The following is a 15,641-nucleotide window of genomic DNA, read 5'->3' as shown; positions in this document are numbered from 1 at the left end:
TCTAACACTTCGTCATGTTGGTGTTGGTATCTATTTATTGTCTTTTTTCTATTCAGATTGATATCTTCCTGGTTCTTGGTCTGAAAATGGTTTTTGATTGACACCTGACATTTGGGAGTTTATGTTATGAGGTTCTAGATCTTATTCACACCTTCTGTTTTAACTGGATTTCTTTGACATTACTCTATCAGTGGATGATGGGGTAACACCTTGTTATTACCAGGTGAGGGTAGAAGTCCAAGTTTCCTACTTAGCATTCATTGACACTTGGTGAGGGGCTCCTCGTTACTGGTGGATAAGGTTGTATGTTCCAGCTTCTCCCTCAGACTCCACCGCTACTCACTCCCTGACCTCAACTAGACCACCAAAGGGGTGGGTAGCCTCACTACTGCCCTGTGGATGTGATAGTCCCAATTTTCCATTAAATATCTTGCAGCACAATAAAAGTAGGGAGGGAGAGGGATACTTTAATATTGCTAAGTGGAAGTAGAAATTCAGATTCCTTATGTGGTCTTTAAGGACACCAAGACGGTGGAGGAGCTGATTATCACCCTATGGGGATGAATATCCTGTATCTCTACTGTAACTTGTCTGACACTACCTTGGTTGTGGAGAAGAGGAGCCTGAGCATCTGTTTCAGCCTTAAGAGAATGGAAGTCTAGGCTTGTACCCTGCCTTTGCCAGTGTAAATGGGCCTGGGGTCAGAGTCTTTTTTTTATGAAGTTTGGCTTAAGAAGAATAATTACTGTCTAAAAGTTTTTGGTATGTTATGTTGTTCCTTTCCAGGTCCTTTGGCTAGAGTAAGCAGGTTTTTCTGGGAATCTTTTGTGTGGATAGATTGGCTTTTCTGAGTTGCCACCTTTTCCAGTACTCAATCTGGGATATTTCAGACAAAACAAAAACTTATGGAACTCAACATCATATTGTTCCCCATGACCTGGTGTCCATAGCCAGTCTTCCTTCTCTCTACCTTTCAAGGCCTTCTTATGTTTGTTTTGTGCATAATATCTGGTGTTTTAGTTTTACCTCTTATAATGAAGAATATGAAAACTTGTGTATATATTATCTTCCCAACAGCAGAAGTCTCATAATTTTTATGCTTGAAAAGCTTTGGGAAAAAATGCTCAATGGAGATATCTGCCAGAAATGTCATAAAACACAAAAGTATTAAGCACTTAAATTTAAGATTAAAAACAATTGCATATTACCTGATTGTTATTTTCATAACATTATCTGTTTTGACTATGGAAAACTTAATGTTTTCACTCATATACTCAGCTTGAGGAAGATAGGACTTCTACCTCTTTTCTAAAGACAAGCTTGCAGAAACAAGTGAAAATAAGGCAATTTCTTAATCCCATACATAAAGTAGGCCTTCCCCATAGCAGGGCCCTCATTACTGCTATAAATAACTCAAGTCATTCTTGCACAGATTGGGATCCTCATTTTTGACCCTCACATAAAACATCAGATTAAGACTAGACCTCACCACTTCAATGCTATCTTGCTTACTTCAACAGTGCCAAGACCTAGCTGCTGAACCTGTGGCTTATGCATTAAGTATTGGGTGATATATACAACAATTGAGGGAGAAACTAGATGAAAGCTAAATGTTTCTACACAGAAAAGTAAGAAATACTGAATGACTTCTGGGAAGATTCCAAGAAAAAGATAAAAGCTGTTGCATTTAGAGGAGGTTTAGTGAAACAGTAGCTAGAAAGGAAAGATCTGGTGGCTGAAAGCTAAAAAAAAATTTTTAGGGAAGAGATATGTTTAAGAGCATTTCTACTGTGGGGGAGTAAACCCACTGATGTTTCTTTGAAATTGTTAGTAAAATCCACATTCTTCACTCAGAATTTTCTGTGAGTGGAATTTTCTTGATGGGTGTGAAAAAGCCACTCTTCCATGTTGGAATGGTGTTGAGAATTTCTGTAGACCCTTGGAAATTGTCCATGTTAATTATATGTAGTCTAATAACATTACCTATATATGACTAAAAGAAAGTGTTCTCATGAAAATATCAAACATCCTCATGCTAGGCAAGCAGGCCATTTATGTCCAGGACAGGGCCCTCACCTCTGCCCCTAACACAAGGAAACAGACCCTGGCCAGATTAGGGAAAAATACCCTAATTCTAAGAGAAAAATACAGAAACCTTTGCACTGTATGATATAATTATTTTAAATAAATTCTCTTTAAATATAAAAGGAATAGTCAATGAAAAAGTGCAAACCAGGCTAAATAGGTAAAATATATACTACTCAATGGAAAGGAGCTAAAATAAAACAAAACTATTAAAAATGACTTGCAAAAATGTCTAACATAGGTGTGAACTCGACAAACAGTAGTATTAAGTTGTAAAATGTAAAGTGATGTTTTTCAACTAACTTGTAAAAATGATTTTTTTTCTCCCTCAGCAATATGTAGAACCAATGGGCAGAGAAAAGTAAAAGTAAAGCAATCCCTCACCCCCTTAGTATATCAAGTGGGCATTTTCTATGCCAAGCTCTCTGTGCCACTACATACACTTCCAATAACCCCTGTTCGAACTCAGGCACACATCATTGCCCATCACACCAAGACACAGCATCCTGCACTGAGGTCTTTGCAAGAGTTTGCAATAGGTCTTTAATATAGTTTCCTTACTTGGGGTCTTTGCAATCCTTAAATATGCTTGATCCATTAGAATACTTTTATGAGCCAGCTACTGACCATGTGGCTGAACAAGGTATTCCAGATATGATGAAACAACAAAGTCAAATCTTCCCAAACCTAGTTCATATCCTTTGCTAAAGAAGTTTTGTCAGAAAAGACCATTTCCTTTTCCTTTTTTCATAGGAAATGATCTGCGCACACTGCACTTCAGCTTATAGCTCAACTACAGAAAGGCCAAAAGGAGGAGATGAAGGAAGAGAGGTGGATTAGAGATGGGGAATAAATTGAACAAGAATGGGGACTATTCTTGCTAAGATATGGGTTCATTTTGAATGCAGAGGATGGAAGTTATGAGTGACTGCAAGTCCATTTCACAGTGGGGGAGGTGGGCTACACTGGCCCTGTGGGATAGGCTCCCCTAAAACATCTTTGCTAATTCTATTTTCCATCTGACTACTGGGCTCAGATTTCTAAGGAATGAACACAGGGTTTTTAATGGAACTGTCTAAGGAATGCTCCTGTATAATCAGCCCATGGTGGGTGGAGGAGAAAGCCTACAGTCTCAAAGAGTATAGCCAGTAATTAATCAAATAAGCGATGAAGTTTTCCATAAAATATGGCCACATTCTTGGAGGAAGGGTTCCTGAAGGTAAAAATTAAATTTCTTGGCAAACAGAAAAACTAGACTTAGTCCCCTGCCTGAAATAGCCCCCACCCCAAGTTCCCACCACACCATTGGCTTCCCCCATCCAGATTAGGGTTCTTATTTCTGTTCTACACAACTCATGCAGTCTCAAATCTTACCCAGCACGAACTGATAATTAACACCCCTTGAATAGGCTTTGCACATATATTTTTACTAAAACACCTTGTACATTCACGGTAGCCCTACTATGGCAAAGAGACAACTCAACACAATCACAGCACTACATTCTGTATTGCATAGGTGTCTCTCATGAAGTCTTCAGTACAAGGAACTCCTTGCACTGTCTCCAGAACCTATGCACTGTCCACATACTAGAGTAGGTCCTGCTCTGAGAGGGTACCTTGAAATCAGTAGTCATGTTGCCCATATGCCAACCATGGCACATATTTCAAGACTTTAACCACCCCTTATGAATTCTAGTGAGCCCCACTGTGACCACAACTTGTACATCAGCTCCAAAAACCTAGCTTATTTTGTGCCCAATATGGTATATGTCCTCACCTCTGCTGTCTTACTTGAGCCTGCTCCACTTCTCTTTAAGTGCATACATGGACATGCCACACAGCTTTCTTACTCATTGCAGCCATCACAGTCCAACCCATTTTTAAGGGTGCCATTTTAAGTTCAACCCATTTAAGGGTGCCATTTTGCCTATCTGAATGCACATACCAACCAACCCTCAGTTTGAAAGAGTATCTGGTAGTGCTAATGTGAGGGAGAAAAATCTTACCTGTTTCCTTCCCTGGATGACACCCACTGTTTATAATGCTTGTTAGTCATGACCTTTTCCTTTCTCTGACCTGCTGATCCTATTATGCAGCACATAGCTCCTTCCTGGACAATATAATGTCAGGGTGATAGGGTGAAGATATGACTAAATCTGTGCTCACTGAGTGACAGAGTTTGAGGATAAATACTGGATGAGATTTCATGAAGAAGTTTAAGTTTTTTTAATTGATGTGGAGGTTCTTGGTCTGAAAAGTTTTAATCAGGAAGTCAGTTTGTGAATAGGAAAAGCTTCAACTAAATATAAGGTCTCAGTTTCATAGGCTGATGGTTTTCTTCTGGAAAAAGGCAGTCATTTTGGAAACTAGAAATTCCTTACCTACCTTAGTGTCCTCACCATAGGCCCACAGTCATCAGTATAGCCCATGCCCTAATCCTAATCTCTGAAGCTTCCACTATTTATAAAACAAACATAATATGGCATAATGTCCTCAGTTTGATAACAAAAGTACATGGTATGGAAAATCATATTAAGTTTTGATATAGTTTCCTTACTTGAAAGCTGAATAAGATTTAATGGAATATACAACTTGAAAATATCAATGCCTGATTCCACTGAAAATGGCAAGGTGGAGAATTCTAAAACATTATCCATCCACTAAATCAAACATTAGCCTGACCAAAAAAAAAAAAACTTGTCAGAACCAACTTTTTCAGAATGCTGGAATCTAATTTTAAAAACTTACAACAACTAAGGAAGTGATTAAATCTAGTAAGGGAATATTGTGGCATTTTAACTTATCTGCCTACCATTCCCTACCTCCCACGCCAGTCATGGCTATGGAGATGGTGGCTTGTGTTCCTGATGCAGCTTGCTTATGCCAGAGAAAGCAATATAGACCTTGTTTTCAAAGTATTGTGGTTTTGTATTTTGTCCTGTCTGGTGGCTTCCTGAGGGATAAGCTAAAGGGCTTGCCTTTTCTTCACCAGCCATAAAATGTTCTCAGGACTGAAGTGGCCTCCAGGGCAATATTTGTTGAAAACAATTTTAATGCAGATATACTAGCTGCATCTGTCTGGGTCAAGGAATAACAGAGCGGGTAAGCTGCTAACAGACTGAAAAGCCTAGGAAAAAAAAGTCTGGGAAAAGAGATATATGACGAAATAAGTGCTTAGAAAAGTTCACGCAAATACCAAGAAATCTAGAAGTCTGTGGACATGTTCAGGAAATGACACATGTTCAGAAAATATCTGAGAAGACCCAAACCTTTTACATTTGGCTGACCTTTGTGCTCCACACATGCAGGAAGTGAAGATTAATGCAGAACGTTTTAGTCCATTCATGTTGCTGTAAAAGAATACCTGAGGCTGGGCTGGGTAATTTATAAAGAAAAGAAGTTGATTTGGCTAATTTTTCTGCAGGCTATAAGAAGCATGGAACCAGAATCTGTTTCTGGTGATGGCCTCTGGAAGTTTCAACTCATGGTAAAAGGTGAATGACAGCCACATGTACAGAAATCACATGGCAAAATGGGAAGCAAAGAAGAGGGGGAGGGAGGTTCCAGGCTCTTTTTAACAACCAGCTTTTGTAGGAACTAATATACCAAGAATTCACTCATTACTGTGAGGACAGTGCCAAAACATTCATAAGGGATCCATCTCATGACCCAAACTCGTCCCATTAAGCCCCACCTCCAACACTGGGTACCAAATTTCAACATGAAGTTTGGAGGGTCAAATATCTAAACTATAGCACAGAATTATAAATGGCCTGATTAAACCTGAAAGAACACTACTACACAGAGCCAGCCAGCAAAGACCAAGAGAGCCTGTTTTATGTTGTTGTTCAAGGCCCTCAAAAAAATCTCTGTCAAATCATTAGCTGACCACTAAGCTAATGCAACATAGACTTTAATGATCACACATGGCAAAAAAGACAGACTTTACAAAACCAATTTTAAAAAGTTACTAAATAAGCAAACAACAACAATCCACAGAAACAAAAACACACTCTGGAAGGGTAAAATCTTATTTTGAGTTATTGCATAATAATATTTAAAAGTCTACTTTTCAATAACAACATAAATAACAAGTTAGGCAAAGATCAAGAAAGTATGGCTCATGCATAAGGAAAAAGGTATTAACAGAAAATATCATTGAGGAAGCTGAGACATTGCACTTAGAAGACAAACAGTTTTAAACAACTGTCTTAAATATGCTTAAAGAGCTAAAGAAAAGCATGGCAAATAGAGAAAATCAGGAGAACAATGTTTTAGCAAATGGAGAATATTAATAAAGAAATAGAAATTATAAAAAGGAACCAAATGAAAACTGTGGAGCCAAAAGTACAATAAGTGAAAAAAATTACAGAGCAAATCCCAAAGCAGATTTAAGCAGTGTAGAAACAATTACTAAATCTGAAGATAGGTCGATTGAAATGATCAAGTCTAAGGAGCAGAAAGAATAAATTATGAAGAAAAATGATAAAGCCTGACAAAACTGTGGGAAACCAGAGCATATGAGCATACACATAATGGGAGTTTCAGAAGGAGAGGAAAGAAAGAAATAGGCAGAGAAAATATTTTTTTAAATAATTTGCCCAATCCTTTGCTAATTTGATGAAAGGCATGAATCAACACATCCAAGAAGCTCAACAAAATGCAAGTAGATAACCTCAAAAAGAACCATACTGAAACACATTATAATCAACCTGTCAAAAGCCAAAGACAAAGAGAGAACCTTCAAAGCAGCAAGAGAGAAGCAATTCTCTACCTTTTAATTGGAGAGGTTATACCATTTATATTTAATGTGAATACTAAAAATAAAGTACTTGCTTCTGCCATTTTGCTATTTAATTTTTATGTCTTATATCTTTTTTGTTCTAAATACAAGCAGTTCTAAATAACATTAACAGCCAATTTTTCATCAGAAACCATGGAGGCCAGAAGGCAGTGGGAAGACATATTTAGGCATAAAAGGTAATAATAAAGCCCTTCCATCCACATATTTATGTCTGGCAAAAATCTCCCTCAAAAATTTAGAAAAATTAAGACAACAGATAATGCCTGTGGGAAATTTTCACTGTAAAACTTTCTTTTTTTATTATTATTATTATACTTTAAGTTTTAGGATACATGTGCACAATGTGCAGGTTAGTTACATATGTATACATGTGCCGTGCTGGTGTGCTGCACCCACTAACTGGTCATCTAGCATTAGGTATATCTCCCGATGCTATCCCTCCCCCCTGCCCCCACCCCACAACAGTCCCCAGAGTGTGATGTTCCCCTTCCTGTGTCCATGTGTTCTCATTGTTCAATTCCTACCTATGAGTGAGAACATGCGATGTTTGGTTTTTTGTCCTTGCGATAGTTTACTGAGAATGATGATTTCCAATTTCATCCATGTCCCTACAAAGGACATGAACTCATCATTTTTTATGGCTGCATAGTATTCCATGGTGTATATGTGCCACATTTTCTTAATCCAGTCTATTATTGTTGGACATTTGGGTTGGTTCCAAGTCTTTGCTATTGTGAATAATGCCGCAATAAACATACATGTGCATGTGTCTTTATAGCAGCATGATTTATAGTCCTTTGGGTATATACCCAGTAATGGGATGGCTGGGTCAAATGGTATTTCTAGTTCTAGATTCCTGAGGAATTGCCACACTGACTTCCACAATGGTTGAACTAGTTTCCAGTCCCACCAACAGTGTAAAAGTGTTCCTATTTCTCCACATCCTCTCCAGCACCTGTTGTTTCCTGACTTTTTAATGATTGCCATTCTAACTGGTGTGCAAAAATCCTCAATAAAATACTGGCAAACCGAATCCAGCAGCACATCAAAAAGCTTATCCACCATGATCAAGTGGGCTTCATCCCTGGGATGCAAGGCTGGTTCAATATATGGAAATCAATAAATGTAATCCAGCATATAAACAGAACCAAAGACAAAAACCACATGATTATCTCCATAGATGCAGAAAAGGCCTTTGACAAAATTCAAAAACCCTTCATGCTAAAAACTCTCAATAAATTAGGTATTGATGGGACGTATCTCAAAATAATAAGAGCTATCTATGACAAACCCACAGCCAATATCATACTGAATGGGCAAATACTGGAAGCATTCCCTTTGAAAACTGGCACAAGACAGGGATGCCCTCTTTCACCACTCCTATTCAACATAGTGTTGGAAGTTCTGGCCAGGGCAATCAGGCAGGAGAAGGAAATAAAGGGTATTCAATTAGGAAAAGAGGAAGTCAAATTGTCCTTGTTTGCAGATGACATGATTGTATATCTAGTAAACCCCATTGTCTCAGCCCAAAATCTCCTTAAGCTGATAAGCAACTTCAGCAAAGTCTCAGAATACAAAATCAATGTACACAAATCACAAGCATTCTTATACACCAACAACAGACAAACAGAGAGCCAAATCATGAGTGAAATCCCATTCACAATTGCTTCAAAGAAAATAAAATACCTAGGAATCCAACTTACCAGGGATGTGAAGGACCTCTTCAAGGAGAACTACAAACCACTGCTCAATGAAATAAAAGAGGATACAAACAAATGGAAGAACATTCCATGCTCATGGGTAGGAAGAATCAATATGGTGAAAATGGCCACACTGCCCAAGGTAATTTATAGGTTCAATGCCATTCCCATCAAGCTACCAATGACTTTCTTCACAGAATTGGAAAAAACTACTTTAAAGTTCATATGGAACCAAAAAAGAGCCCTCATCGCCAAGTCAATCCTGAGCCAAAAGAACAAAGCTGGAGGCATCACACTACCTGACTTGAAACTATACTACAAGGCTACAGTAACCAAAACAGCATGGTACTGGTACCAAAACAGAGATATAGATCAATGTAACAGAACAGAGCCCTCAGAAAACTTTCTTACAAGAAATTCTAAAGGGAGTTCTTCAGGCTGAAAGGAAAGGACACTAGATAGAAACAAAACTCTATGAAGAAAGGAAAACATTGTTAAATATAAATGCATAGGTACATATAAAAGCCAGTATTTGTCTATGTTTCGCTTGTAGCAACTCTCTATATGACTTAAAAGACAAATTAAAAAAACAATAATTAACAAAAAAATTAACAAAAAATAACAAAAATCTATGTTAACAGGCACATGTATAAAGATATAATCTGTGACAATAACTATATAAAGCACAAAAGAGGAAAATGTACGGGAGGAGAATTTTTGTATACTAAATTGGTGTTAATTCAAGCTAGATTGTTATAAATTTATGATGTTAAATTGTAATCCCTAGGTAACCACTAAGAAAATAACTAAACATATATCGAGAAATATAAATAAGAAAAGAACAAAAATGGAACAGTAAAAATCAATTAAACATAAGACAAGAGAGTGGTGGAGGGATTAAGGAACAAAAAAGATATAAGACTTAAAAATTAAATATCAAAATGGCAGAAGCAAGTACTTTATTTTTAGTATTCACATTAAATATAAATGGTTTAACCTCTCCAATTAAAAGGTAGAGATAGGCATAATGGATACAAAAAATTCTCACCCAACTACATTCTGTCAACAAGAAACTCACTTAAATCCAAAGATACATATAGGCTGAAGGGTAAATGATGGAAAATGACATTCCATGGAAATAGAAAGCAAAGGAGAGCAGGGGTGACTATAACAATATCAGACAAAATAGACTTTAAGTTAAAAATTGTTACAAGAACAAAGAACATTGCATATTGATGAAAGGGTCAATTCATCAAGATGATATGACAATTATAAACATACACACCCCTAATAACAGAACCCCAAAATATATAAAGCAAAATAAATAACAATTTAATGGAGATATAGAAAATTCTAAAATAATAATTGGAAACTAAATTACCCCTCACATTGATTGATGGCTAGAACAACCATACAGAAACCAATAAGGAAATAGATGACAGAACAACTTTATAAACCAACCAAACCTAACAGACATATAGAGAACACTGACCCCAACAACACAGACTACACATTCTTCTCAAAATCACATGAAACTTCATCCATAATAGACCATAGTTAGCCCACATAATAAGTTTCAATGAATTTAAAAAAATTGAAATCATACACAGTGTTTTCTCTGAATGAAACTAGATATTGATAATGGAAGGAAAACTCACAAATTTGTGAAAATTAAACAATACACTCCTAAACAACTAATGGATCAAAGAAGAAAAACACAAGAGGAATTGACAAATATTGTGAGAAGAATTAAAATGAAAGCACACAAAACCTATGCAGTACAGTGAAAAAAATGCAGACAGAGAAATTTACACATGTAAATGCTTACCTTAAAAGGTGAAAAATAAGTCAAGCCAATAAGCTAACTTCTTTTTACCTTAAGGACCTAGAAAAAAGAAAATTAAATCCAGTGCAAGAAGAAGAAAGGAAATAATAATAATAAAGATTAGAGAGGAGATCAACAAAATTGAGGAGCAGTAAACAATACAGAGAATCAACGAAACCAAAAGTTGGTTCATTGAAAGATCAAAAACATTGTCAAATGTTTAGTCATGACTGAAGAAAAATAGAAGAAACAGAAATTACTATTACCAGAAATGAAAGTGGGAATAATATTACTGACTTTACAGAAATAAAAAAGATCACAAGAGAATATTATGAACAACATAAATAAATTTGATAACCTAGATAAAATGAATAAATTCCTGGAAACACACAAACTACAAAAAATGACTAATGAAAAAATAAAAAGTCTGAATAGGCCTATTACAAGCAAAGAGATTGAATTAGTAATCAAAAAACTCCTAACAACAACAACAAAAAGCCCAGAAGTATATGGCTTCACTGATAAGGTCTGCCAAATGTTCGAAAAATTAACATCAATCTTTTAAAACCTATTTCAAAATGTAGAACATAAAGTAACACTTTGTAACTCATTCTATGAGGCCAGCATTACTCTGATACCAAAGTCAGAAAAAATATATCTTGAGAAAGGAAAACTGCAGAACAATATTCTATATGGACATAATGCAAAAATCCTCAACAAAATACCAGCAAGACGAATGCAGCAGCATGTAAAATGGATTATGCACCATGACAAAATGGGATTTATCCCAAAAATCCAAGAGTGGTTCAACATACAAAAATCAACCAATGTAGATGACTTCAAAAAAATGTTGGAGTAAAACACTTAAAGAATCAGTTTCTCAACTAAAACCTCCTTGATCTATCAAAGATTGACTTAATGTTTTTGGAACTCTGGAGTCTAATGAGAAATTTGCTGCAACTGGACGGGGCTGCTTAATGAAGAAAAGAGCATCAAGTAGGAGAGCACTGTGGCATTTTTTCTCGCCTGCCTACCAGCTCCCATTTTCCAGTGAAATAGCAGCTAAGGGGGGATGGAAACCCATGGTTCTCATGTAGATTGCTGATATCTGTAAACAAATATGGACCTTTTTCTTAAAATGTTGAGGTTGTGTATTTTGACCTTTCTGCTGATTTCCTGAGGGACTGGCCACAGAGGCTGTCTTTTGCCACCTGCCCCCAACTACTGCTTTCTGGGCAGTAGTGGCATCTGTTGAAATATATAATCATGCACATCCCATTCTTCCCTTAGGAAAAGGACTGCAGATAAGACATGCAGCTGAGAGAATTTAAGAGCCCTGAAACAGCAGGTTACAAAGCAAGGTTTTACTCAGGAAAACAGAGTGAAAAATACATGTGCATGTACAGGGGAGAATGCATACTTAGAAAGTACCTGAGTGATACCTAGGATTCCAACTTCCAGTGGATCTGTGAACTCCACACTAGTAGAAGTTGAAAGGTAAAACAAAATCCCAAGCATCTTGGTTTAGCATAGAAGGAACACCCCAGTACAGAGCTAAGCTTCAAAGATTGGGAGAGTACTATTTTTTTTTAACCATGTGGCTCCAAATGTTTAAAAGTTTCTGTTGGATCATTGATTGACCATTGAGATAATGGAACAGAGACGTTAGTGACCACACATGACAAAAAATACAATCTTTGCAAAAGTAGTTTTAAAAATTCACTAAACAAGTGGATGACTGAAGCCATCAAAAATCAACAAAAGCAAAGCCAGAGAGTAAGGAAGAGAATCTAATTTCTAAAATTACCACACAATAATATTCAAAATGTCCACAATTCGACAAAAAATACAGGGTACACAAAGAATTAGGAAAGTATAGTTCATTCACAGGAAAAATACGAATTAACAGAAATAATTCCTGAGGAATTCTAGATATTGAATTTAGTAAAGGTGTTAAATCAACTGTCTTTAAAATTCTCAAAGAGCTAAGAGAAAATATGAACAAATAACTAAGGGAAATTAGGAAAATAATGTGTCAACAAATAGATAATATCAAAAAGAGACAGAAATTATAAAAAGAATCAAATAGAAATACTGTTGCTGAAAAGCACATTAACTGAAATTTTAAAAAAATTTACTAGAGCAACTCAACAGCAGATTTGAACAGGCAGAAGAATCAGCAAACTTGAAAATAAGAAAATAGAAATTACCCAGTCTGTGACGCAGAAAGAAAAAGAATAAAAGGAAATAAACATTGCCTTAAATACCTATGGGACAATGTCAAGCATAACATACACATTACAGGTGTTTCAGAAGGAAAGAGAGAAAGAAATAGGCAGAAAAAATATTTTAAAAATAATACTCAAAAACAAAATTTGATGAAAAACATAAATGTACATATACAAGAATCTCAATTAACTCAAAATAGGGAAAATTCAAAAAGATTCATACTGAGACACAATATAATCATATTGTTAAAAGCAAAACAATGGAAAAATACTGAAAGCAACAAGATGGAAGCAACTCATCACATACAAGGGATTGTTGAGAATATTTTAAGAGCTGACTTTCTATCAGAAACCATGGAAAACATAATGGAAGGGGGTGGGTGCTTTTTTGACAAGTTAGGAAAAAAGCTTCTCTATCAAAAATTTTATGTGTGGAAAAATTTTTCTTTAAAAATGAAAGATAAGTTCAAACATTCCTCAGATAAATAAAAACTACAGGAGTTTGATGTTAGCATATTTGTCTTACAAGAAACGCTAAAAAGAGTACTTCATGCTGAAAAGGAACAACATTAGAGAGTAACTTGAAGAAATAGAGGACATCAGTAAAATTAACTATATAGGTGAATACAAAGACAGTATTACTGTATTTTTGGTTTGTCACTCCACTTTCCATTTCCTACAATATTTAAAAGACAAATGCATAAAAATTATGTCTACAGCAATATGCACACAAAGTATAAAGATGTAAGTTGTCACAACAGTAGCGAAAAGGATAGTGATGTATGATAAGAGATTTTTTACGTTATTTTAACAAAGTTGGTATCAATTCAAATGAAGTTCTTATACATTTAAGATGTTAATTGAAATCCTCATGGTAACTACTAAGAAAATATCTAAATAATATCCACATAGGAAATGAAAAGGTAACCAAAGTGGTACCCTGCAAAAACACAGTTAAACACAAAAAAAGACAATTTATGGAGAAAATAAGGAATAAAAAAACTATAAAACACTCAGGAAACAAATAATAACATGGCAGAAGTAAGTAATTCCTTATAAGTAATTACTTTAAATGTAAATGATGTAACTTCCCAATCGAAAGGCAGAGGTTGGCAGAATGGATTTTTTAAAAATTTAATTACACATTGTCTACAAGAAACTCAGGTTAGATCCAAAAAACAAATGAGGTGAAATTTAAAGGATGGAAAAATATATTTAATGTAAACATAGTATATAAAGAGTTCTGGGTCACTATGCTAACATCAGACAAAACAGAACATTAGTAAAATAAATTTTACAAGAGACAAAGAAGGATGTGTCTGTGTGTGTGTACATCATATCATACTTCATAAATATATATCATTATTATTTTTCAACTAAAAACAAATATGGAGAAGATGCTTCAAAGAGAAGCCAATACACTTCAGCCAAAGACAAAGTTGTTGAAGTTTTATAAATAAATGCTTTCTGTTAAAATTGTCCTTAAATGCAAAATGAGAAAGAATACTTATAGAATTGAAAAACTGAAGGGTTTTTTACATAAAACTTTTTATTGTTTTGTACCTTTAATTGCAAAAGGCAACTGTTCCTGCACAATTATGCCCAAATATAAGAATGTAAAAGACTGCACAAACAAAACACAAATTGTGTTCACATTAGCTCAAATAAGAAAATAAAATAGTGTTTGCTTGACCACTCTGCTGATGAAGATATGAGAAGAACTTTGAAAAGCAATATAATTTTTTCCAAAGGCATCACTTTCATGTCCTGTAATCTTTTAACATTCAGAAGGATTTCATATATTAATAAAATGATTAATTAACGGAGAATATATAACAATCACAAGCATTTGTACACTGAACCAAAGAGTCCCCAAAATTTGAAGTGATAACTATCGGAATTTAAGGGAGAAGTGGACAGTAATACAATAAGAGTTTAGAACTTCAATATCCCATACCCAGTAATGGATATAACATCTAGACAGAAGATCAATAAAGAAATAGAAGACTTGAACAAAACTATAAACCAATTACATCTAACAGATATGTAGAGAACCCTCCTGACAGACACATAAAGAACACTCAATCCAACAACAGCTGAATACATGTTCTTCTCCAGGGCACATGGAACATTATCCAAAACAGGTCATATGTTAGGCCACAAGATAAGATTCAATAAATTAAAAAATATTAAAATTACACATCATATAATCTTCAACCACAATAGAATGAAGCTAGAGTTTAATAACAGTAGGAAAACTGAAAAAAATCACAAATATGTAGAAATTAAACAACACACTCTTATATTACCAGTGGATGAAAGAAAAAAATCACAAAAGAAATTAGAAAACACAGATAAATAAAAATGAAAACACAACATACAAAAATTTATGGAATGCAACAAAAGCAGTGCTGAGGGAAATTTATAGCAGTTTGCACCAATATTAGAAAAGAAGAAAGATCCTCAAATCAGTAGCCTAACATGACACTTCAAGAAACTATAAGGAGAAGAGCAAATTAAAGCCAGCAGAAGAAAGGAAATAATAAACATTAGATGGGAGACAAACAAAATAAAGAATAGACAAACAAGAGAATTAATAAATGAAAACATGGTTCTTTGAAAATAATCAAGAAAATAGACAAACTTAGCTAGACTGACAAAGAAAAAAGAAGATTCAAAATACTAAAATCAGAAATGAAAGAGTGGACATTACTACCAATCTTACAGAGATAAAAATGGTCAAAAGAAAATACTGGCGAGTCAAGATGGCAAACTAATTGAAGCCAGAAAGAGCTTCTCCCACTGAGATCAAGTAGACTAGCTCACTCCAAACAGACCCCCAGAAACAAGACATTGAGAGTGGACAGGCCAGACGCGGTGGCTCACATCTGTACTCCCAGCACTTTGGGAGGCTGAGGCAGGCGGATCATTTAAGGTCAGAAGTTTCAAGAGTTCAAGACCATCTTGGCTAATGTGATGAAACTCCCTCTCTACCAAAA

At 35.3% G+C, this 15,641-nt stretch overlaps 1 protein-coding gene across 1 annotated transcript in view; it reads right to left on the bottom strand.

Moving 5' to 3' along the window:
* FOXR2 (forkhead box R2) overlaps positions 1 to 15,641 on the bottom strand; it is a 129,781-nt gene that overhangs the window by 89,198 nt on the left and 24,942 nt on the right. The gene's annotated exons all lie outside the window — the stretch shown is intronic.

The sequence above is a fragment of the Gorilla gorilla genome, chromosome X, assembly GCF_029281585.2.
Source record: "Gorilla gorilla gorilla isolate KB3781 chromosome X, NHGRI_mGorGor1-v2.1_pri, whole genome shotgun sequence".
Classification (NCBI taxonomy): Eukaryota; Metazoa; Chordata; class Mammalia; order Primates; family Hominidae; genus Gorilla; species Gorilla gorilla.
Note: the sequence above shows the minus strand (reverse complement) of the source record. Positions and strands in the feature narration are given on the sequence as shown.